Source organism: Coenobita brevimanus, chromosome 55 (genome assembly GCF_032717465.1).
Source record: "Coenobita brevimanus isolate Jiangsu-jjx chromosome 55, ASM3271746v2, whole genome shotgun sequence".
Lineage (NCBI taxonomy): Eukaryota > Metazoa > Arthropoda > Malacostraca > Decapoda > Coenobitidae > Coenobita > Coenobita brevimanus.
The window spans coordinates 41,938,209-41,962,649 of record NC_137008.1 but is presented as its reverse complement, the minus strand read 5'-3'; positions in this window follow the sequence as shown (position 1 = coordinate 41,962,649).

Genomic DNA, 24,441 nt, shown 5'->3' with positions numbered 1-24,441 from the left:
AGAGGGATGTCTGTTGAGCAAGGAAGAGTGGCTGTGCGTGACAGAAATAAATGGAGAGAAATTGTGAATGAATAAGTGATGACGCAGCCCTGAGGGGATATTCTCCCGCATTTGGTCTGATCAGCTAGTCAGGTCAGGTGCGGGTAAGGGGATGGGTCTGTTATGATGTGGCAGGGGTAAACCAGTTCTGCTGTCGGGCCCTGCTGCGGATGTCACTGATTGCATTGCCCAGTTGACCCTTGTGCGGTGTGGTGCGGTGAGGATCTGTCCGTTCTCCCCTTTGGGGCTAAGATGCGAATGAATGTGTTTGAATGGATGAGTAAATGGAGAGTGAGTCGTCCTGTCTCGGCTACCTCCCTTTCCTTGGGGGAAGCAGCCTAGGTATATAGATAGATATATATATATATATATATATATATATATATATATATATATATATACATATCTATATATATATATATATCTATATCTATATATATATATATATATATCTATATCTATATATATCTATATCTATATATATATATAATACTGACTAAATATCACATAGTATTGTTATGCCTTTTACATACTACTTGCTGTACAGACATAATTATGTGGTGAGTGATACACCAGTGGCATCAGTATGTAGTTATATCTAATGCCATTACATCGAATTTATTGTACCGGTACATCACACAGTACTAGCATTTTGTTAAGACCCTAGTATTAAACTTTACATAAATATTATTGCATTTTACAAATTTTGCAATATGGCGATAATGTACGGTGATAGTGCATGCAGCAAATTGCAGAAATTCGGCCAGCTGGTTATCACTTCCTTATTGTAATAATAGTTGGAGCTTTGGAGCATTTTCTGAGGAGGGGGGGTCTGGCCCACCATTACCCTGAGTTCCTCCGTTTATACTCTCACAGGTTGTTTATCTTATTCATTATGTACGGTATGAGACTGTCTTTATTACATTTGTCTGTTCGGGTTGTTAAGGGTTTTACGATGCTGTGGTGTGGGTGAGTGGTGGAGGGGCGTCTAGGTGGGAGGAGGGAACGAAATCGTGGGTGAGTAATTTGAGGCCAAAGGTTGTGATTTGTTTTTTAAGGAGGGACTTCAAGGTAAGAATGTCAAGTGTGTGTGTGTGTGTGTGTGTGTGTGTGTGTGTGTGAGAGAGAGAGAGAGAGAGAGAGAGAGAGAGAGAGTACTACTGAGGGTCTGTGTTGTTCCAGACTGATAAATGAAGTCCAGGGAACTAAAAAGGCGGTGTGTGGTAGAGGAGGATTTCATATTTCCAAATTGCTGAGAATCGACTGAGTCAGTGATGTCAGTGTAGCATAGGTCCAGTTTGTGTGTGTGTGTGTGTCTAACTAAATACCAGTATATATCCATTTGTATATGTATATTGTATGTATCGAATATATGTTTACGTATGTCTGTGCGTACATGTGTATATAGATATATAGAGAGATAGATGGATGGATGACGGATAGAGATAGATGGATGGATGGATGCATGGATGACGGATTGAGATAGATGGATGGATGACGGAGAGAGATAGATGGATGGATGGATGGATGGATGACGGATTGAGATAGATGGATGGATGACGGAGAGAGATAGATGGATGGATGGATGATGGATAGAGATAGATGGATGGATGGATGATGGATAGAGATAGATGGATGGATGATGGATACGTAGATAGATAGACAGATGTAAATAAGGATATAGATAGAAAATAGACATATATATAAAATTTGTCTCTATATATTTATACCGATATACATTCATGTGTAGGTATATGCATATACTTCTAACATACCCTGCATAACAATTGATGTGTTATATGTTTTCCTGCTGTGTGTGTGTGTGTGTGTGTGGTGTGTGTGTGTGTGTGTGTGTGTGTGTGTCCCAAATAGTGTCGTGTTTACTTGCCTTGTTTGTAATTGTACTCAGTATGATAAGTTTTTGTCCTTTGTATGCGTCAGTGTGTCCCTGTGCTTTCATGTACGTTCCATTCCTGCATCCTTCAGCGATAATGTTCCCATGAGTGTTGGGGCTTGTACTGAAGGGTAAATATTGAATCTAGATATTTAAAAAGTATCGACCTGTGGATGTAAATCGAAAAGCGACATAACCGTACAGATGGCCTTCGAATCACGTTCTTCCACATTAGCCTATGTCTGCATGTGTCCATCAGCGGTGATTTCGCTTGTCAAAATATATTCTGCAGAAAATTTACTGCATTTGCTCTTCAGATACAGTTATAAAATGTTCCACTTTGCGTAGGCTATATCTTGGTTGCTTTCACGCGTATATGTGAGATCTGGAAGTCATGTGAATGTCCTTTTGTGGACGTATCTGTGAATGTGTAAATTTAAAAAAATATGCAGAAGTACAAGTGAATGGAAAGTATTTGTATTAAACCACATAGTTCTGGTATATTATCACCTTCCATACCAGAAAGTCTTTCATTTTATTACCATACTGCTGTCATCTGACAGTATTATTTAGCTCCAGAGAGACTTCGAACTTAAGAGGCTAGTTATAGCCATCATTAACTTCTTTGCAAGGGGGCTTCCCTAAACTGAGCAAAATTACCAAGTGGAATGCCATAATAGAATACAGATGACATCCATGAGGTGAAGGTGATATGTAAGCTTCCACTTCCCGTCACCTGGAGTCCTGCCTCATCGCACTGTTGCTTCATGAATACGATTGTCAGCCGTGTGTCCCTTGCAAGCTCCAAGCAACGACCCTTTCCCCTTCTCCCAATTCTCTCCTAACAGAAAAGATCGATTTGCTCCATTCATGAGTTTTGTCTCATTTCCTTGGCCTCCTCCACACCAGATTGACTCCATCACATATCAGCGTGTCTCATAGCCCTTTAGCAAGACAGGGAACACGAGCATTTTCGAGATGCGAATCTTCGTCCTGCTACACAAGCATTAGCAACACCAAATACTCGAAATGATTGAATCCACAACAGCAGAAGCTATACCAGTGCAAGGGGAGAGCTCATTATGCGACCTACCATTGTTGGCGATCACACTACCAAGTTAAACTGAATCTCTCCAAGGCCTGTGTGTTCTAACCACTTTCCTGAGCAAACTACAGTTTCATCCAACAAGTCAAGGCACCAAATGCCTGGGTCTCGGTCTTGATCCAGGAGACCTTAGTGGTTTCGCCTCCTCGTGACGTACCTCAGGGACTCCCCAAGAAAAACTCCATCATATTCCTCAAGGATAATTCCGTCGTCAGCTGTGTCAGGTAAGTAACCATAAAAATGTCAGTTGATACTCCACGGGGAATGACTCACAACCCGGCCCATTACCAATCCAAACATGTGTTGAAAAGTGAGGAGGCAAGGACACATCCCAGTCTTACCCCAGGACTTGCAACAAAGAAGCCAAATGTACCCTCTTTTCACTTGACAACTCTGACAGCACTCTTAGTGTATGAGTACAAATCAGAGGGTCAGCCCTCTATTGGGATACCAGACAAGGACTACTGGATCTTCGGAACATACTTCTTTGCCGATAGTCAGAGTCAAGTGAAAAACAAAATCCCAGAAGCATATATTATAGCTCATTTTAGGCAAGGACAGGGAACAGTTTAATTACAGTAAGTTGATTTAGTTGAAATAGTTGTAGATTTTACCAGTCTTCCACAGGGCAACCGACATGTCATATAAACACCCCCGCTAATATAATTACATTAGTCTTGAATGAGAAAACATTAGCATGTATTCATCACGGATTGTGGGCATTAGTGCCTAAAAGGTGGCATGTGAAGGTGTGCTAGATTTGTGCGGATTTCTATACCTTTGGGAACGAGCTGTCAAGTCTGCGTCCAGAAGTGGACACATTAAAAAAAAAAAAAAAAAATCAGCGTCATCCGCTCGCTGTTCATGGAGGCAGGCAGCGAATCAAAGTTAGGATGCCTGGAAGGTGACACTGAAGAAGGTGGCCGAAGCTTCTCACATTGCATGAAATAGTTACTGTTTAAAAGTTTGCAGCTTGGCTTAATGGTTCTAGCAATGTGGGGTGCAGTGTTTATGAGGATGAAAGAAGCAAAGCAGGCAGAATGGCACTTACAAAGCTTTAGGGTAGTCTGCTAAACCCACTTGAACGAGTTGTTTGGGATTGCAGTGTAGAAAGGGAGGATACTGTTGATAGCAGTTAATTTTGGGGATGGTGGCTTCCTTATAATAACAATAGGTATCTTACACTGGCGAAGCTTGTGTGTCAGTGGTGTTTGAAGTGTAAGGGCATTTTGATTGGATAGGTAAGTGTCAGATGGTCGGTGCTGATGATGGGTCACAGTAATGAGGAGAGATGTGAGTCGGCCTTACTTTTTTTTTTTTTTTCTACACAGTCGCGGTATCGCAGAATGTATTGTTTGTGTGTGTGTGTGTGTGTGTGTGTGTGTGTGTGTGTGTGTGTGTGTGTGTGTATTTTTGTATGTCTGTGCTTGTTTGTGTGTCCATGTGTGAACACTCCATCTCATCCAATATGGATCAAAATTGGTGGAAGGGTGGAGCGTCAGCCAAGGATAACGTGAACGATTTTGGAAATAATAAGCCCATGGTCATAGTCACAGAGCTAAGTCAGTCTTCACATCTTTGATCCGATTTCGACCAAAATTGGTAGAAGGGTTGAGGGTTAGGCAAAGGAAAGGTGAAGTGATTTGACTTAAAACAATGAATCAGAGGCCGAGGTCAAAGGTCAGTGTCAGACATGCAGGGAGCGGGTGTTGCACTCTGCCAGTGCTTTTTTTTTTTTTTTTTTTTTTTTTTTTTTTGTCCAACTTTGAGCTTAGATTTGACGGCCCGTTCCCTGCGGTACAGCATTACTCCTACCTTACGTATTACACACCTTCATATGTCACCACTTCGACAGAATACCCATTGTCCACACTGACTGCATGATATGACCCTCTCATTCATGACTGGTGTGATGGTATTAACGTGGATATTACTATGACATGACATATCGATGGGTTTTGTGAAGAATCAGAAAGTTTGATTTAATGAAATTCATATCATCAGACTGTTACCTGCATCAGTATGGGGTCGAAATCGCGTCCTTTCGAACAAGGGCAATCTTCATTCACCATTCTTCCACCACCTCCCCCTGGATGTGATTGGAGGGTGAGTGTGAAGGTAGCTTGCGGAGGTGTAGTTTGTGGGAGTATAGCGGGATGTTGTGTGGTGTGACGTGGGTGGCAGGAGTGAGTTATGTAACCCTGCTGGGAGGGGGAGGGATGGACAAGTGGTGTGGGGCTGGAGGCTGCTTGGGTTGGTGGGGAAACGTCTGCCTTCAATTTAGTCTGTTGGATTGGGTGTTGTTGTATGTTGTTTTGATGCAGAAAAGGCCTGTGTATCGTGGCTTATTTGCCGTCGTCGTCATCAGTAGGGTGTGTCACTTGACGGAGCCAGATTCCCTTCCCAGAGCCGTAGAAGAATGCCATTTTGACCTAACTTTTCCATACAGTAATGACAGCGTTTCTTGTAGCTAATGACCCTACAATGCAGATACTGAGATTGTTCCGGCCTGCTGTTAGAAAAGAATGGTACCCTGCTGTGGTACGTGAATCTCCAAGGAGAGGTCGTGGAGTACTCAAGGTAGTGCTAGTTGAATGAGTGGCGCGACCTCAAGCTTCGATCTATGCATTTTGGTTTGTTTCTCGACAGGCTGTGGGTCGGCGAGATGTGGTGTTCGAGGCAACTCTGCACCGCTGTCACAGCACTCAGTCCATGTTTACGATTATCCTTGTGATCAGTTCTGGATTAGTGCATACAGATATACTGCTTGGGGACTACGGTGGCCGTCATTGGGGAGGTGTGGATCGTAGAAAACGTGTCTTTATTCAGGGTTAACTGCGAACTGAGTTGACGGCCGGGGGCGGGGTCTGCTTGCATTGCATATGCTAATACTATTTCCCCCCATCTTCTCCACCTCCCACGTCTTCCCAGCTGGTTCAGTAGCATCTAGTGTAAACTATCTGCTCTTGTGTCTGCCCTGGACTTCTTTCTCTCTCAAACCCTCACAGTGTTAATCATTAGTGATTCTCAAGCACCATCACTCTTCATCGTACCCCCCGCCCCGTCTCCCATCTCCTCTTATTTTCCTTTCCGTTCCCGTCTTCATCACACTCACGTCCGCGATCTCGATTGGATTCCATCCTACGTTGGTCACACCAAACACAGCAAGGTTGATCTCCTTGTCAGAGTTGCATGCAGCCATCCCATCCGTGCCTTCGGCTCCTTGTTTCTGAGGCAGTAGTCCGGAGAATCCTTCAAGAAGGGGCCAGAGAGGACCTACACCTTCGTACTAATGTTGAGCGTTCCACCAGCGTCTCCTTCCAGCACTACGACAACTACCATGTGGTGAAACACGTGTGGCAAACACCCCACCCTCACCCGCTGCAGTGATGTGGCCAACGACCGCATTCACCTGGAGTATTGCTCCCTGGGGGAAGTAGCCAGACGACTGGCCACCAACAAGCCCCATCGGCTCTGTAACGCTTCTATGGATGACTTATTCTCCTCCTATCACATCGTCAAATGCCCCACTGTTGCGTCTTTCATACCACTTTGCATATTTGCCTTGTGCAACTACAGTACTTTGTTACTAATCGTGATGCTCTGGGGGACGTTTTCACTCTCTATCCAGAATTTTTCACACCCTAATAATATTTTAACAATAACACTGTAGAAGTAGTTATGTGTTATATATGTTTTGCTACTGTATTTTTTCATTGCTTTTAAATTTTCCCTGTGCAGTGCCATGTCTCCTTACTGTGTTTGTAGCTGAAACCTATACGATATCTTATGCTCCATGTGTGAGTCAGTGTATCCATTTGCATTCATGTACGTACCCTTTCCTACATCACAGATAACGGAGAGCACACTGATGAAGAAACTACGATGGCAAAAATTCTTAATATTTTCTTCGCGGCAGTATTTACAACAGAATATATACATACGATTCCTACTGTTTCCCCCATTCCCATAGAAGGGGGCAACAAAATCACTGACATTATAGTTAGCGATCGTGATGTACTGCTTGCAATAAACAGATTAAAAGAGAATAAAACACCAGGACCGGACAGAATATCTCCACGTGTATTGAAGGAACTACAGAATGAAATTCAAAGCCTTTACCTGAACTTTTTAACTTATCACTTAAGAGCAGTAAGGTGCCACATGAATGGAAGCTTGCTAACGTAACCCCAATATTCAAAAAAGACAACAGAGCCCAACCAGAAAACTACCGCCCAATTAGTTTAACGTCGGTGGTTTGCAAATTGCATGAAACTATTATCAGAGACAAGTTTGTGAAACACTTAGAAACAATCTCATAAAAGATTCGCAACATGGTTTTCGTAATAATCGCTCTTGCCTCACGAATCTGCTGGATTTTTCAATGATATACTGAACTTGTATGACGAGACTAAATCTGTCGATGTGGTCTACCTCGATTTTCAAAAGGCTTTTGACAAAGTTCCACACAAAAGACTCCTTCAGAAGCTAAAGGCACATGGTTTCAGCGGCAATGTTCTCGGGTGGGTAGAAGATTGGCTCACTGGACGAAAGCAAAGAATTGTAATAAATGGAAAAGAGTCAGACTGGATAAACGTTACACGTGGGAGTGCCGCAGGTTCAGTGTTAGGTCCCATTCTTTTCTTAATATATGTAAATGATATTGACGAAGGATTGTGTTGTAAGATTTCAAAATTTGCTGATGTTACTAAAATAGGTAACAGAGCAGATACAGCACTGCAAAGACAGGCAATTCAAAGAGATCTTGATCAACTGTTTAACTGGGTGCAAGTCTGGCAAATGGATCTCAATATTAATAAATGCAAAGTGCTAAACATTGGCAGTAAAAATGTAAGAGTTAGTTATAGCATGAATAATGTTCAGCTTGATAGGGTAAACCATGAAAAAGACTTAGGAGTTATAATAACAAACGATTTGAAACCAAGCAAACAATGTACAGAAGCTGTGAAAAAAGTCAATAAATTGATTGAATTTATAGGCAGAGCATTTGAATATAAATCAGATAATACCATCCTCACTTTGTATAATTCCTTAGTATGCCCACACTTGGAGTACTGCGTTCAGTTTTGGTCACCGTATTATAAAATGGATATGGAAAAGCTTGAAAGAGTGCAGCGAAGGATGACAAAGATGATACCTAGATTGAGAAATTAACCATACGAGGAACGTTTAGAAGCCCTGAATCTCTTTACCCTAACTAAACGGAGGATACGAGGAGATTTAATTCAAGTATTCAAAATATTCAAAGGGAACGATAACATGGTTGTCGATAAATACTTCACAGTTGATCACTCGAATTATGCTAGAGGCAATGGGCATAAAATAATTGGCAAACGATTCCAGTCGGATGAAGCTAAGCATTTCCTCTTCAATAGAGTTGTAAATATATGGAATAAATTGCCCTCCATCGTAGTAAATTGTAATACAGTACAAACCTTTAAAGGTCACCTGGATAAGAATTTGTTGTCTAACCCCCAGCTTAATATGTTTACTCCTGAATAAAGCACTTGTGTATGTATATTTTTCCATTATATTTTATTTTAGTTTTTTAGAGCCTGGATCAGTTTATTAAATGCAAATATAGTATATGCACAGACTAGGATATGCACAGATAGCCCTGAGTGAACGGTCACTACTCATACTATCAACCTGTGATGGGCTGTGGATCACTGAGGGTCCCTGTTAGTTAAGTGGCCACCATCTGGATTTTTTTAATGTACCAGGGGTCACTGCTTCAGGAGGTGACTTGTGTGCTCGTCCCACATGGGAAAGTTCCTAGTCTCAGTGGCATGAACGGAGCTGGGGCCTGATTGACTGCTGCCTACCTTAATAACGCCAGGCAAGGCTACCGCACCACCACTGAATATATACACTGTGCAAATTCCACGCTGTGTCCGCAGACGCCCTGTTAACTCAACGTACCCGTACATAGTGTCATGCATTAGTTATTTATTTATTCGATTATTCATTTTACTTTACTACTTTCTCTTTCAGGTTATTCATACCGGTAGCATATAGATAATGTGTTGTAGAATGTAGCTTTTCCTTTTCAGTCTTTCCTATGAAATTTCCATGTCAGTTTTTCCATGCTGCATGGTGGTTTTTCTCACTTTTTTCTTGCCAGTTTTAACTGGAGGGTTTGGAGGCTTGGGGAGCCATCTTGCTTCACTATCCTTATCCTTCAGCATGTAGAGTTAGATCTCATAGTCATAGTCTACTCAGTACCAAACAGCCTCGAAAGGACCATATGGTCTGTTGCTGTTTGCTTTTCTTTGTACTCCTTTGTACTCTTTTGTACATGGCCTTCAACGACAGCGTTCCCCATAGAGCTGGGGCTAGTAGTGAATGGTAAATAATCTATATAAATAAAAAAGCAGATCGAGCGTTACCTTTAGTCCTGCAAGGATTTCATGGATTAGGTTCTCGGCTCTGCCGTATTTTTTACCCATCATAGGGAACGTGAAACTGTCTGAGAGCCTGTATGTATCACCATCCATCCATCATCCCAGCTCTCCTTCCCATGCTAATCTGTGGTGTGGGAGGGACCCAGAAACAGGAATATGAAAGCACTAAAGTGGGAGTATCCTCTGAAGTGGGTCGCATATTCAGTCACTTGTCATTTATCACTTTAAAATTCTCAGCTTTACCTCGCAGGTGTACCGTTCCACACACCACAATATACTGTACTGCATAAGGTATCCATAACTGGCCACCTGACGTGTTATATATATATATATATATATATATATATATATATATATATATATATATATATATATATATATATATAACTGTCTCTGTCTGTCTATCTATCTATCTATCTGTCTGTCTCTATCTATCTATCTATCTGTCTATCTATACCGGTATCTGTCTATCTCACTCTATCTATCTATCTGTCTAGAGAGAGAGGGGGGGGGGAAACGGAGGGTTATATGGGGGATGCGCATATGGTATGAGGAATATGGTATGTAACGGATACTCGAATTTGGGGAGACAATGAACATGACTGTGTGCAACACGCATTTTAGGAAGAGAGAGAATAGGTTGATTATATACGAGTCTGGGGGGAAATAGTAGTTAGATTGACTATTTCCTGGTCAGGAGGGCTGATAGGAGGTTGGTGAGGGATGTTAAAGCTATAGGATACGTTGAGTGTGTGCAGCAACACAAATTACTGATAAGTGACACGGTGTTTAAGGAGCGGGTGGTAAAAAAAAAGGACCTATACACCTAGGAGGAAAATATGGAAGTTGAATAGCCAAGCAGTAAGAGATGCCTTCTATAGCGTGATGAATAGGGTTACGGCTTAGCAGGGAGCTGTTGACAGAATTGTTAATGGACAGTACAGAGCTCTCAGAAACCGTCTCCTGAGAGTTAATAATTCAGTGTGTGGATGGACAAGGGGACCCCCAAGACAAAGTAACATGGTGGTGGGATGAGGGTTTAGAAGCAGCAGTTAAGGAGAAAAAAAGGCTGTTCCGGGAATGGAAAATGGGTGGTAAACAATAAGGAATACTTGGATGCCAAGCTTAAGGCTAGAAAAGAAGTATACAAAGCAAAATCTGAGGCTCGGAGACTTTTACTGGATTTCCGATATAGCGTTGAAAGGAAGAATATGATATTTAATGTAGCATTTCAGATGAAGAGGGAAAACAGGGATATCATAGGTGAGCAGTGTGTGAAGAATGATGACGAAAAGGTAGTGGTGGACAGTGAGGTTATCAAAGACGCATGGAGGAAACAGTATAAAGGGTTGTTGGATGAGTAGTTTCACTGGAACAGGGAGGGTTTGGAGTCAGTGGATGCAGTGTTTGGCCCTTAGCCTTTGATTGACGCTACTGCTGTGATTAGGACAATGGGCATGATGCAGTTTGGGAAAGTGGCAGGTGTGTCTGGGTTGACTGCTGAAATGCTGAAGACCTCAGGAGATATAGGAGTGGGGTTACTTACTGATTTGATAAATGCGATTATATATGAGTGGGTTGCCCTTGATGACTGAAGAGTGTGATTGTAAATGTATACAAGGGAAAGGTTGATGCCCTGGAAAGAGGAAATTATAGAGGCATAAAACTTTTGGACCAGATAATGAAGGTAATAGAGAAAGCTCTAGTAGGAATGATTAGAGAAAGAGTGATCATTGATGAGATGCAGTTTAGGTTTGTGACAGGCAAAGGGACCTCTGATGCCATATTCATTGTTTGACAACTTCAGGAAAAGTATATAGGAAAAATAGAAAAGGAATCTGTATTTTGTTTTTGTTGATTTAGGCAAGGCCTTTGACAGAGTCCCTAGGCCTAGGAGGATGGTGAAGTGGGCAATGAGAATGCTTGGGATCGAGTGTGGCAGGTTAGAGTGGTCATGGCTACGTATGTGGGTGCGCGCACTAAGGTGAGAGTGAATGGAGATTTGAGTAATGAGCCATCCATGAATGTTGATGTGCATCAGAGGTCAGTCTTGAGCCCCTTATTGTTTGTCATGGTACTTGAATCCCTCTGACGTGACTTCAGAAATGGATTCCCGTCAGAGGTGTTGGATGCCGATGATTTGGTGTTGACTGCAGAGAATGAAAAGGAGGCGGAAGAAAGATTTAGGAAGTGGAGAGATTGTATGGATCACAAGGCCGTGAGGGTAAATGCAGATAAATCTAGAGAACACTCAGAGAGCGCATACCTCTGTCAATGCCATTGCCATTAAAAATGATCTGGATCCGGATCCGTGGAGATATTGTGTGGAATACATTGGATGCGGATCAGCCCCCAGATTTAATAATTTTTTTCCTTGACCCATTGTCGACTCCTCCACAAAATTTTATTGATAGTCATTGAGAACTTTTGGAGATATTGTGATGGATACATAGAATCCGGATCCTCCCCAAAATTTAATCAAGCCTTTCTTGTCCCTTAGCCCACCCTTCCACAAAATTTAATTGGAGTTCATAGAGAATTTTTGGAGATATTGTGCAGGATACATAGGATCCGGATCCCCCCAAAAATTAAATCAGGTCTTTCTTGGCCCATTTCGTACCTTTCCACAAAATTTCTTTGGAATCCATTGAGAACTTTTGGAGATATTGTGCGGGATACTTAGGATCCGGATCTGGATCCGGATCCGGATTCCCCCCAAAAATTAATAATTCTTTCTTGGCCCATGGCTCATGGTTCCACAAAATGTCATTGAAATTCATTGAGAACCTTTGGAGATATCGCGTGGATAAAGTCAGACAGACAAACATAGGTGAGTACATAACCTCCTCCAGTTTCGTTGGCAGAGGTAACAAAAGTGATTGTATCTAAGGCTAGTGGCGGTGGGCTTGCTGTCAAACAAGAAGGGGAGTTGCCATGTGTGGTATGCCTGAAGGGCGTGTGAAGTAATTCCATCTTGTGAAGTGTTTGTGATAAGTGGGTGCATAAGAGATGTAGTGGTATTAGAGGCAGACTGTGAGAGAATGCAGATTTCATGTTTGCTATGTGTCGGGGAGAACATGTAGAGATTGTCAGGCGTGAAAGGATTGATCTTGCTGATGAGTCTCTTAAGCGTGTAGAGGAGTTTTGTTACTTGGGAGACATGGTATGTGCTGGAGGTAATTCACCGGGTCGGTCAGGATCATTTGATGGTCGTGATCGTCAGCTTTTACCCTCCCGGAAGGGAGCTGAGAGCTCATATAGTCCGATCTAAGGGCAAGGCTGTGACCTTCACACACTCACACACCCGTCCCCTTGCTCTAGGGGGACAGTAACCGCCCACTTCGTCAGTGAAACTCTTCGCAGCCTGAGCGAGGCGCGAACTCCCGTCTGCCAGATGGCAAGCGAGAACGCTACCACTGAGCCAGCGAGCTGTGTGGCTAGAGTGAGGAGTGGTTGGAAGAAGTTCAGAGAGTTGTTGCCCCTCCTGACATTGAGACGGCTCTCTCTTCGTACTAAGGGATACTTGTACGCGGCATGTGTAAAGAGTGTAACGCTGCATGGTAGTGAGACCTAAGCAGTGAAGGAAGAGGATATTCGTAGGCTCAAACGTACAGAAATTACCGTGATTAGGTGGATGTGCAGTGCGTCCTTAAATGCGAGGCAGGGGAGGTGGGGCATGGTTTACGATGGAAGAGTGAATGGAGGAGAGAGGAAGGATGGACCTGGAGTGTATTGGTATTGTGATGAGGAGGGGTGGATTGAGATGGTTTAGGCATGTGGAGAGACTGGGGATAAAAATTGGGTGCAGAAAATTTGAGATGTGAACGTTGGGGGTGGGATTGCTAGAGGCATACCGAAAAATATCTGGGACGAGGTCATAGAGTGTGACCTCTGAGATAAAGGACTGAACAGGGAGTCTGCTTGAAATCGAGCAGCATGGAGAGTCACCAAGAGAGAGACCAAGGCCAACGCATGCAAGCATATATATATATATATATATATATATATATATATATATCCGGATCATTTGCATCCCCATGAAAATTTCATTCATTTGTTTTGATCCTTATTTTTTTCTTCTGTAGTGTCTACATGTATTATTTACACATTATCTTATCAATCCACCTACTTCTTCGATTTCCACGTCGCCTGTCACCCTCAAACTCTCTCAAGACGTACCTTCTTAACAACCCTGTTTATGTACATTCTTTTAGTGAGACAGTACCATCTCATCACATTTTCTTCCACCTTTTCGTCAGTACTTACCTTCTTACTCCACATCTTTCACAAATCTATTTCTTCCACCCGACACAAAATACATGCATTCCCAAACAATCCCACTTCCACTGTTCTCGCCTTTGATATTGATACTCGTGCTATTCCAAGTTTCTCTTGTGAACGTTAATGTGAATAATAACACGTCATCATGCAGCTGTCTTGCAACCTCAGTAATTTTGTGAGCGAGGCGCAAATATGAGAGAGAGAGAGAGAGAGAGAGAGAGAGAGAGATGAAAGTGCAGGAAAATAACAGCAAAGAAAATGGAAGGAGTTATAAAAACCGAAAACGAGAGAGAGAGAGAGAGAGAGAGAGAGAAAAGTGATGAAAATGCAGGAAAAAAACAGCAAAGAATATGGAAGGAGTAACAAAAACCGAAAACGAAGAGAGAGAGAGAGAGAGAGAGAGAGAGAGAGAACAACTTTCGCCACGGCAGTACTTTCTCCCACCACGAGTGTCCATTGCCTAGTAAGGTAGGAAGCATGGGAGAGGGGGTATTGATCAGATAACTTTTCCTTCTTCTTTTCCTCTTTTTTTCGTTCCTCCTCCTGTCTGTTTTATTGTTCGTTCTCTCCTTTTCTTACTGCCTCTGTCTTCTTTCTTAATTTTCATCAATCTTTTTTGCAACTTCTATTTAACTTCATGCCTTGCTTCTGTCTTCCTCTTTCTTTTTCGAATCTTATCTTGGTTCATCTGTTTTTTCCCTTTCGCTATTTTTTTATTTTTCCACCTCTCGATTTACCTCTTCCAATTTTTTTGTATCACTTTTTTTTTTTTTAGTTCTCTCCCATATATTGTTTCGTCCATCTGTTTCTTCTTTGTCTGTCATCTTTCCAAATCTTTCCTTGTCTCTCTCCATTTCGTTTTATATTTGCCTCTCTCCAGTCATCATTGCTTTCTGCTCTGCATGTCTTATTCCTTCTGTCAATCCACTTATTTTATCTCTCCATTTCTTGTTACTTCCGTTTCTCTATTTTTGTTACTCCTCCATGTTTCTTCGCTCCGTCTCTCCATTTTTTATTCCTTCGTCTTTATATCTCTCCATTATTATTACATTTAAATATCTCCTCACTTCTTGGCAGCTTTGACTCTCATTTTTTATTTCATCCTCCATCTTGCATTTTTCCAACTATCTCGTCATTTTTAATGGCTTCCATCTGCCTCTCCATTTCTTGTTTTGCCCTCCTCCTAGTTTCTCCCATCTGTCCCTCCATTTCTTATTACTTCTTTCCATCTCAGTGCCATCTCAGTTTTTATATCAACCCCCCCTCATTTCTTCCATCTATCTGCTCACTTCTTTTCACTTCTCTCTCTCTCTCTCTCTCTCTCTCTCTCTCTCTCTCTCTCTCTCTCTCTCTCTTTCTCCGTCTCCGTTTCTTATTCTACCCTCCTCCTCGTTTCTTCCGTCTTTCTATTCATTTCCCAGTACTCCCATCCTCCCAGCATTTCCTGTCTCTGTCTGTTCCTATTACTTCTAGTCTCTCTCATGTTCTTTATCTGTCTCTCCATTATTCTCTTTACTCCAGTCCTCTTCGCCTCTTTCATCTGTATTTCCCTTATTTAATTGCTCCTGTTCTTCTTGTTTCTCGCCTCTTTTCCCAATGTATATATTTTTCTTTATTTCGACCTTCCCGGTGTACCTTCCTCTCCTTTCACCCCATTCTTTTCCCTAGTCTTCACCTTCTCACTAAGGCTTTTACTTTCATTTTTCCTCCTTATTTTTTTCACCCATTACATTAAGATTATAGTTTCTTTTCCTTTTTTCCTTATTAGTTTGCTCAGTTTTCTTACTCCATCCACCCTTCTCTCCTGTCTTATTTTCTTTCTTTTTAACTTTCTTTGTCCATCTGTCTCTTAAACCTTCCACAACTACTCATCTTCTTTACTTACAACATTTTACTCTCTTTATTTCCTCATTTAGCCTTTAGTTTTCTCCTCCTCCTTTCTTTATCATTATATTATCTCCCTGACCCACCATACATGGTCATATTGTTCTTTTCTTTATACTTTTCTTCTTCCTGTCTCTGTTCACCTCTCTGTTTTCCCTTTCCTCTTCATTCCCTCCTTATAACTTCCCTTTCCTCTTCCTTGAACCCTCTAACCTCTCTACATTCTTCAATTCCTCTTCATTCTCCCTCTTTTCCACTTCCCCTTCCTGCTCTTCCTTGTACCTTCCAGCCGTCTCTCCATTCTGCATTTCCTCTTCATTCGTTCATTTTCCTTTCCATTTCTTCCCTTCCTTGTCTCTTCCATCCGTCTCTGCTCTCTCTCTCTCTCTCTCTCTCTCTCTCTCTCTCTCTCTCTCTCTCTCTCTCTCTCGTTTCCCCTCTTCCTTCCTCCCCCATTAATCTTTCCAGCCTTACTTTCTCCTCCTTGCAATTTCCAGCCGTCTCTTCATTCTTCACATCCTCTTCATTCTTTCCTTTTTTTTCTCTCTCCTTCCTTGATCTTTCCATCCACCTTTTCATCCTTCATTCTCTCTCCGTTCCCCTTTTTTCATCACGTATTTTCTTCTCTTCCTTGCACTTGCAGTCCATCTGCTCATTCTAAACTACCTCTTCATCCTCTCCTTTTCCTTTTCCTTTTCTTCTTTTGCTTGTTTCTTCTGTCTCCCCGGCTTTACATTCCTCTTCATTCCTTCATTTCTCTTTTCCTGTTCTCTTTTTTACGTCTTTCATCCATCTCTTCGATCATATTTTCCTCTTTATTCCATCCCTTTCCACTTACTTCCATACAGAGCAGGGACAGTGTTTATAAAAGATCGAAACCATTGTTTTGTTTTTTACAACAGATAAGTCTGCATGTAAGAAATTATCAGAAATCGTTTTGTTGGCTTATATTTATTCCCTTTAATGTTGACTAAAGACTGTTGGTGAAAGTGTCTGGTTTGGTAGCCGCCTGAGTGAAGGTAAAAAAAAAAAAAAAACATGCAGTCTTATACAAAACTTAAGCTTAGGAAAGTCTGTGAATACTTCAGTTGGTGATTTTTCCATAACTCCTTCAAGCCGGTGAAGTATTTTGCATGTTATTCATGCTGCTGCTGCTTAGCTTAGGGAGACTTCAATATCTAGGGTTAAATTAAAGCCTGCATTAACTTCCTTCACTACTGGAATCTCCTGGAAGTTCATCAAAATGGTCTGGAAGTAGGAAAAAAAAAAAAAAAGTGGTCACCGCACTGAAAGGAGTAACTTTCTGTCTTTTCCCTATACACTCATCATTGCGTCATTCATACACTTCACTGTCCCTCTCAAGTCTTGATTTTCCGAGTTGCCTGTTCCCTGCCTCCATCATTTCCTTACTCTCTGTAATTCCTATTTTGTTATCCGCATCTTCCTTATACTCCAACCCTCCCCCCTTCACTCTTTCTAAAAACATATGCCCCCTCAGTCTTTGCATTACTCTTTCCCTCTCTTCTTAACAATTTTTATTCCTCAGCGACTCATTCCCAGTCCAATAAAATCGTCTGGAATCAGCTGGAATGAAATACTACTTGCACCGACACTGAGAGGGTTACTTTATCCGTCTCGCTCCCTACCTTCCTCCCCGCCCCACTAAATTCAACCCCATCCTGCCGCACCCTCTCTTCGTATTACTTCCTCCCAGGACGAGTGGTCGGGATGGTAATTAAGGATGGGTATGGATCAGTCTGATAGTTTGGGAGCCGTTTTGATCGGAGAGATGGAAGCGGCAGACAAAACCATGACGATAAGGTTGGTATAATCAGAGTACGGAATATTGGCTATACGAGGAGAAACGGGTGGCTGTGCTGAGGTCTCTCTCTCTCTCTCTCTCTCTCTCTCTCTCTCTCTCTCTCTCTCTCTCTCTCTCACACACACACACACACACACACACACACACACACACACACACACACACACACACACACACACACACACACACACACACACACACACACACACACACACACACACACACACACACACACACACACACACACACACACACACACACACACACACACACACACACACACACACACACACACACACACACACACACACACACACACACACACACACACACACACACACACACACACACACACACACACACACACACACACACACACACACACACACACACACACACACACACACACACACACACACACACACACACACACACACACACTGACAATCCAAATGCTTTCCAGTATACCAGGAAAACATTTCATACTCCCGATGGTGACCATATAACTACCCTCAGGAGCAACTAGATGGGCTTGTAGAGAGTTAATGTCCACCATTGTATGAAAACCTAACTAGTAAAGCGAACAAATTGCTTCGGATTTGAACGACCGAACAGTTAACGACCAAGGCTCGGACACATGACACTCAAAGGACGACGATGTAGAATATAATGGTTGCATTGGTTAGTGAAAAAAAGGGAGATTTTGCACGTTCTTAATGATTATTAATGAAACGTTTGACTGAGATAAGCAGAAAGGTGAGTGTGAAAGAATGGGATAGTGAGTTTGGCGTATGCGCTTCAGTGGATGAGAAAGAGAGTACGAAGGAGAGTGTGTTTACTTATGTATGAAGTGATTGAAAGGGAGTATAAGGGAGTGTAGTTCAGTTGGTAGGAATACAAGCATGGGTGGTTGTATGAGCAAATGCTCCAATAGAGTACCAAGCGGTTAATATGAATAAAGAGTTCTGAAAGGATGTAACAGCATGGAGGGAGAAATCTGATTGTTGTCAGAGGGTGTTTCTGTTTGGTGATATGAATGGTAAAGTGAGAAGTACGGGAATAGATGGGGCGGTTGGACATTTGGGTGTACCCACTGAAGTGAATGGGAACGATGGTGCCCTGGTGGAAGTTTGTACCGGGAAGGAGTTGGTAATACCCAATACTTCATCAAGGCACAAGCTGATTCACAAGCACACATGAAGAGTGATGAGAAGGACTGGAGGAGGGTTGGTTGAACGTGAGACATTTTATGATGTGTATGAGTGTGGATGACCGAATTAGAATGTGCATGATACTAGAGTGTGCAGGGGATTGAGGCGTGGCTTGCCTAATCATAAGGATGCAGAAACGATGGGTGAACAAAGAAAGAGGAAGACAAGAGAAAGACATCGCTGTAAAGAGAGTAAGAAGGCAGAAGGAAGATGAAATAGGGTGGATTGCAACTGGAGTTTGAAGAATCGTCTGGGCAGATATGCTGTGAAGCAAATGGTGGGGTTGAAAGGTATGAATAAGGTGTTCACAGAAGAAATCTGTGCAACATGTGGGGTGGATGGTGTGTGAGGTTAGGAGAGGTAAGTGGGTGAAAAGGAACAGCCTGGGTGAATGAAGAAATAAAACGAGCAGTGAAAAAGAAGGAAGTATAATGACTGGATGGGAAGTGGGGAGACTGAGTATGTGGAGAGAAGGAAAAGACTAGTATGTTGAGAAAATTGAAGTGAAAAGCTTAGTGAGACGAGTAAGAAAAGAGTAGATAAGAAGTCTTGATGAAACCTGAGTGCAATATGGAGAAAATGTAAGACAAGGTGATAAGGGAGGTCCCCGAGGGATGAAAGATAAAAATAGTAGAATATAAGTGGATAAGAGAAAGTGGGTTGATACAGAGAGCATTTTAATGAGCTCTTCAACACAGAGAACGAAAGCATTGCAATTATAAATGGGTGGGGAGCGGTTGGGAAGATAAGATAGGTGAGAAAGGGAAAATGGATTACTAGGATGGAAATGTGTGAACCGTAGCAGAAAGTCAAAACAAGGAAGGCACAAGAAGTTGATCAAGTGTGTAGTGACGAATTATAATATATGGAAGAAATAGTGACTGAATGGATCTGGAAAACTTGCAGTTAGGCCTGGGATAAAGGTAGAGTGCTAGAGAACAGTAAGTCAGGTATAGCATTTCCCCTGTACAAAGGGAATGGGGAAAGAGAAGTGCATTGCAATCATGGCGGTATATATCTTCAAAATGACACGATCAAGATTATTGTAGGTAGTAGCGATATTTTCAGAGAATCAGATCATTTCAGACAATTCTCCAGACAACAGTTTAGGCAGCTTCTCGAATTACCAGTAAAAGACTCCCTTTTCATTTTCAGTAACCAGATAAACATTACGTCCAGACAGATGGTATAGGCATGGGTTCACTGCTTGCTATTTCGTTCACCAGTGCCTTTCTCTTTAATCATGAACAAAATTGGTTTGATGGATGTCCTCCGTGCGTGAAGCCTCTTTATTATAGGGATATATTTCGTAAATGATACATTCTTCTTAAGGAACATGAACACCGACCGAAATTTTAGAATAATCTCGACTCTGTACACCACTATATTTCGTTCGCTTCTAAGGAAGAAACTGATAGTACCCTACCGTTCTTAACTCGTACTAGTAATGCCATAACCACAAGTGTTTATTGAAAAACTTTTTTCACGGGCCTTGGTATTCATTATCAGTCCATTATTCAAAATTAATTCAATCAAAACTCATTTTTCGATGTTATGCCATGTGCTCTGACTGGATAACTTTCGACCAAGAAGTAAGTTCTCGACTTTTTTTTTTTTTCCCCAAAACTTTGGATTTCCAGAGTTTGTTACTAAAGAGATTATAATAAAACGTACTGAAAAGGAATTCCTGCCTCATCCTTCTCCATTAGCCCGAAACCTGTTATCCGTTACGTAAAACTTCCTTATTATGGATATCTTGGCTTCAGTATTAGGAAACAGTTTAGGATGCTCCTAAAAGATTATTATCCGAACACAGAATTTAATTTCATGCTCACGAATTCATTTACCCTAAATTCGTTCTTCAGATGCAAAGAATCACTACCAGCAAGTCTCATTCGTAGTACTGTATACAAATTCACATTTCCAAACTGTATGGTGCGGTATATTGGTAAAACAAAGCGAAACTTCACCCTTAGAGTCACCGAATGTAAGAGTCGTTCCGCCCGAACCTGCACATACTTTTGTCGCCCCTTTAATTCTGGTATTCGTTCGCACTTGCATAATTCAGATCATCCTTTCTCTTTGTAGAGCCGCTGTGGCTGAGTGGTCAGCATTGCTGACTGCCTGCCGGCCGATTAGTGCCAGGTTCGAATCCTGTAGGAGGCAGTTGGCGTGACTCTACTCAGGTGTCCATCCATCCATTATGGGCTGGTAGGTAAAATGGGTACCTAGGGTAGAATCTAGGGGAGGTAACTGTGGCAACCTGGATGATGCAGTGGCCTTGTCTCCCAGGATATTGGGTGAAAATAACGCCACAGGCCTAAAGGCCCAAGTTCCGGAGATGAGCACCGCGGCTAAGCACTTCGTGACTTCTGCCCCACCTTACCATTACCTTATTCTTTGTTAAAGACTTTAATATTCTAATGAACCTAATAAGCTCTCAAGATCTTGAAATTCTTAAGCCAATATATATCAAACATCTGACCCGGAGCTTAAAAAAACATGAGTTCTTGCCCACTGTAGTCGACCCCTCTGCTCACTCATTCAGTTCCTTCCTCAGACCTGTCCATCTCTCAGAATTGCTCAGTGTGCCGTCTAACGTCAGCCAGTGAAGACACGGTATTTAAAGTAGGATTCTGCAGCTCCGTAACCATTTTATAATGGTATTCCTAGTCAGCGTTTCAGTAATGAAAATTTATTTGGTAAACATTATGCCTAATGTCCATGTTTCTTATGTATCCACGATTACCTCCACCTGTTCCAGTCAGCATTGTCGATCCATTCTCTCCGTGAGTGCGTACCCAACACTGATCGACTCACACGTTTCGAGCTACCAATAATGAGGGGGAGAGGGCAGTCTTGGGATGTCTAGGACGGAAAGGGGGTGGGGGGATGAGGAGGGAGGGTTGGGGGGATGACGAGTTATAGAGACGGGAGAGAAAACAGAATAGATGGATAGAGGGGAAGGATTTAGCTACGTCGTTATATTAAGTACACCATTGATCGCACTGAGAGAAACACGTTTATCTAATGTAACATTCTTTATCATATAATTTTAATAATTTACAAGGGAACTGGTTAAAACAGCACAAAACAAACTCATTCTCTCTCTCTCTCTCTCTCTCTCTCTCTCTCTCTCTCTCTCTCTCTCTCTCTCTCTCTCTCACACACACACACACACACACACACATGTTCAGGCACTGTTAACTGGGAAATTGCGTTTCATCTTCTTTAATTTATGCAGTCCGATGAAGAATCTTTTATTCTTTCTACCTGCGGACAATTTTAAGTAGTTTGCCGAGAAAAATCTGATTGTGGAGAGGTTTCGGGAGACTATTCATAACGTTTCAACACAAAAATACCTTCTAAAGCTAAATGAAATAGTATATAGGTAGAGGATGAAGGAATATATATATATATATATATATATATATATATATATATATATATATATATATATATATATATACACACACAATACACAAGTATCTGTCGTCCTATGAATCTGTTTCTAAATCTAGATATTTATATTGGTCCTAATACTTGTTTCTGCTTCTACCTGTTGTTACTGTAGACAACCTCGACGTTTCACTTACTAAACATGTCTGTGTACCGATATAGTGAACCGCCGAGCCGGACCACACCTCCAGCATACTTGACGTGTGTTGTCACACAAGTGTCAGTACACCTGTACTTTCATCTGCCGGTCCGTTTATCTATGCCAATTCCGTTCTCTTTATTCTTGCCTCGCGCGGCCGCTGAAAGTGAAAGCAGGTTGAACAGACTTGTTAACATTCTGGTTGGGTATCTGGGGCTTCAACCCCCGTGCTGCCTGGCTACCTTACAGTAAGGCGGTTAGCGAGTCCAGTTCGTCGGCCAGTTAGATGACAAACGATGAGTTAGTTAATCGGTCAGTTACCTAGTCTGTCCGACGCCCACTTAGTTAGTCAAGTGGTCAGCTAATTACCTTGTCACTCAACCATTGGATTCGGTACCTTACTGAAGTCACGTCACATACCTACTAGTTATTAAGCTGTATCAGTCAACCGGGAGCTTTATCATAATACGAAGGAATTGAAATAATGCTGGACATGGAAAAACAGGAAGTTAAGTCGGTAGAAGAGTAAGAGGTACAAGAAAAAATAGAGGCAGGGATGTGGCCAGGAGTGGTGGAAGGGGGAAGCTGTGGCGAAGGATGTGATGCCCTCACGTCCATCCCAGCCTTGTGTGTGAAAGTCCTTAATCTCCTCACTTGTGATGTATTTTTTCAATCAGGTCACCATCAGACGACTTAATCGTGAGAAAGGAACTTTGACAGTGAGGAGCTAATTGTATAATACTTTGACCCAACCACCTTCAAGACTCTCCAAAGAAAAATGAAATTGTGTGGAGGTAGCAAGAATGTAAATTTAAAATTCGTCACTGAACCGAGGAAGTTACGCCTTCTTGTAGTGGAGACATTTTTTTAACGCTATTTGGAACAGGTAGTGAGCACCGAACACAGGCATTACTTGACAATAGATGGTTCCGTAATTCACTTAGAAGACGACAGAGGTTCTTTACATCATTTATTAAATACTTATCATATGAAGGTCTCTTGTTATAAGTATGCTAGTGGATGACCGTTACTGTCCCTGGGGAGTTAGACGATAATTGAAGGCGTTCTGTACATTGCACTTAGAAGATATGGAGAAAGTCACGGTGTAACGTAGGACTACTAGTATATAGGTTATATTTGGAAAAACTTGCAAACCTTTGTGTAGTGATTGCTTTATACTCGTGGGTAATTCCTCGTGAGAGAGAGAGAGAGAGAGAGAGAGAGAGAGAGAGAGAGACAGACAGACAGACAGACAGACAGACAGACACAGACACAGACAGTCAGACAGAGTGCAGGAAGAAGGGAACGAAGTAGAGACAACGGGAGACAAATGACAGACAGGAGATTTGTGGAAGGAGAGTAAATTGAAAGAAAAGAGACGAAGATTAATTAGAGATAAAGAAGAAGCGGAATAGGGATTATTATGAAAAAGAAAGTAGAAAGGGCAAGGAAAAAAGAGAAGAATGTGGGAGGGCGAAATTCCAAGAGTAAAAGATGAGAAACAGGATTATAGTGTGAAGCATTGGAAAGTGAATTGTGGGGGTAAGACGGCATTATCCGTATTATTTAACATTATTTCCCTGGATTTTTCTGTTTCCATCTTTCTGTTATTCTCTTCCTCTCCTAGTCCTGTTTTACTTCTTCGTCCTGTTACACTCCTTGTGACTCTCTCTCTCTCTCTCTCTCTCTCTCTCTCTACTAGCCATGTACTAATCCATCGATTTACCTATGCAGCTATATCTCCACGCCACTTTTACCTTGCCATGTTCCCTCCAGGTCGTCTTCTTCCCTCCCGTTATGAACTCCGAGTCACCCACTATCACCACCAGTGCCGCACCAGACGTCAGGGTGGGTGGATGTCTCTCGCCCCCTCCCGGTCCTTCACTCGCCACCTTACTCCTCTCATCAAGCCTCTTCTCTAACCAAATCCTGTGCCATTTTAAAGTTGAATAATTCTGTTTTGGTGATGCAGAGGTGTGATGGTAAAGGTATATACACTGTAATATATTATAATAGTGCGAGCGCTTAGAAATATATTAAACAAGGGAAGGATTGATTTCAGGTTGAATTAATTTTCCATGGTTTTGAATTGTGGATGCTAAAATTTACCCGTTGATTATCTGCAGTAAATCCCAATGTTACATTCTCGTGAAAAGAAGCAACGTTTACTCACAATGTCACT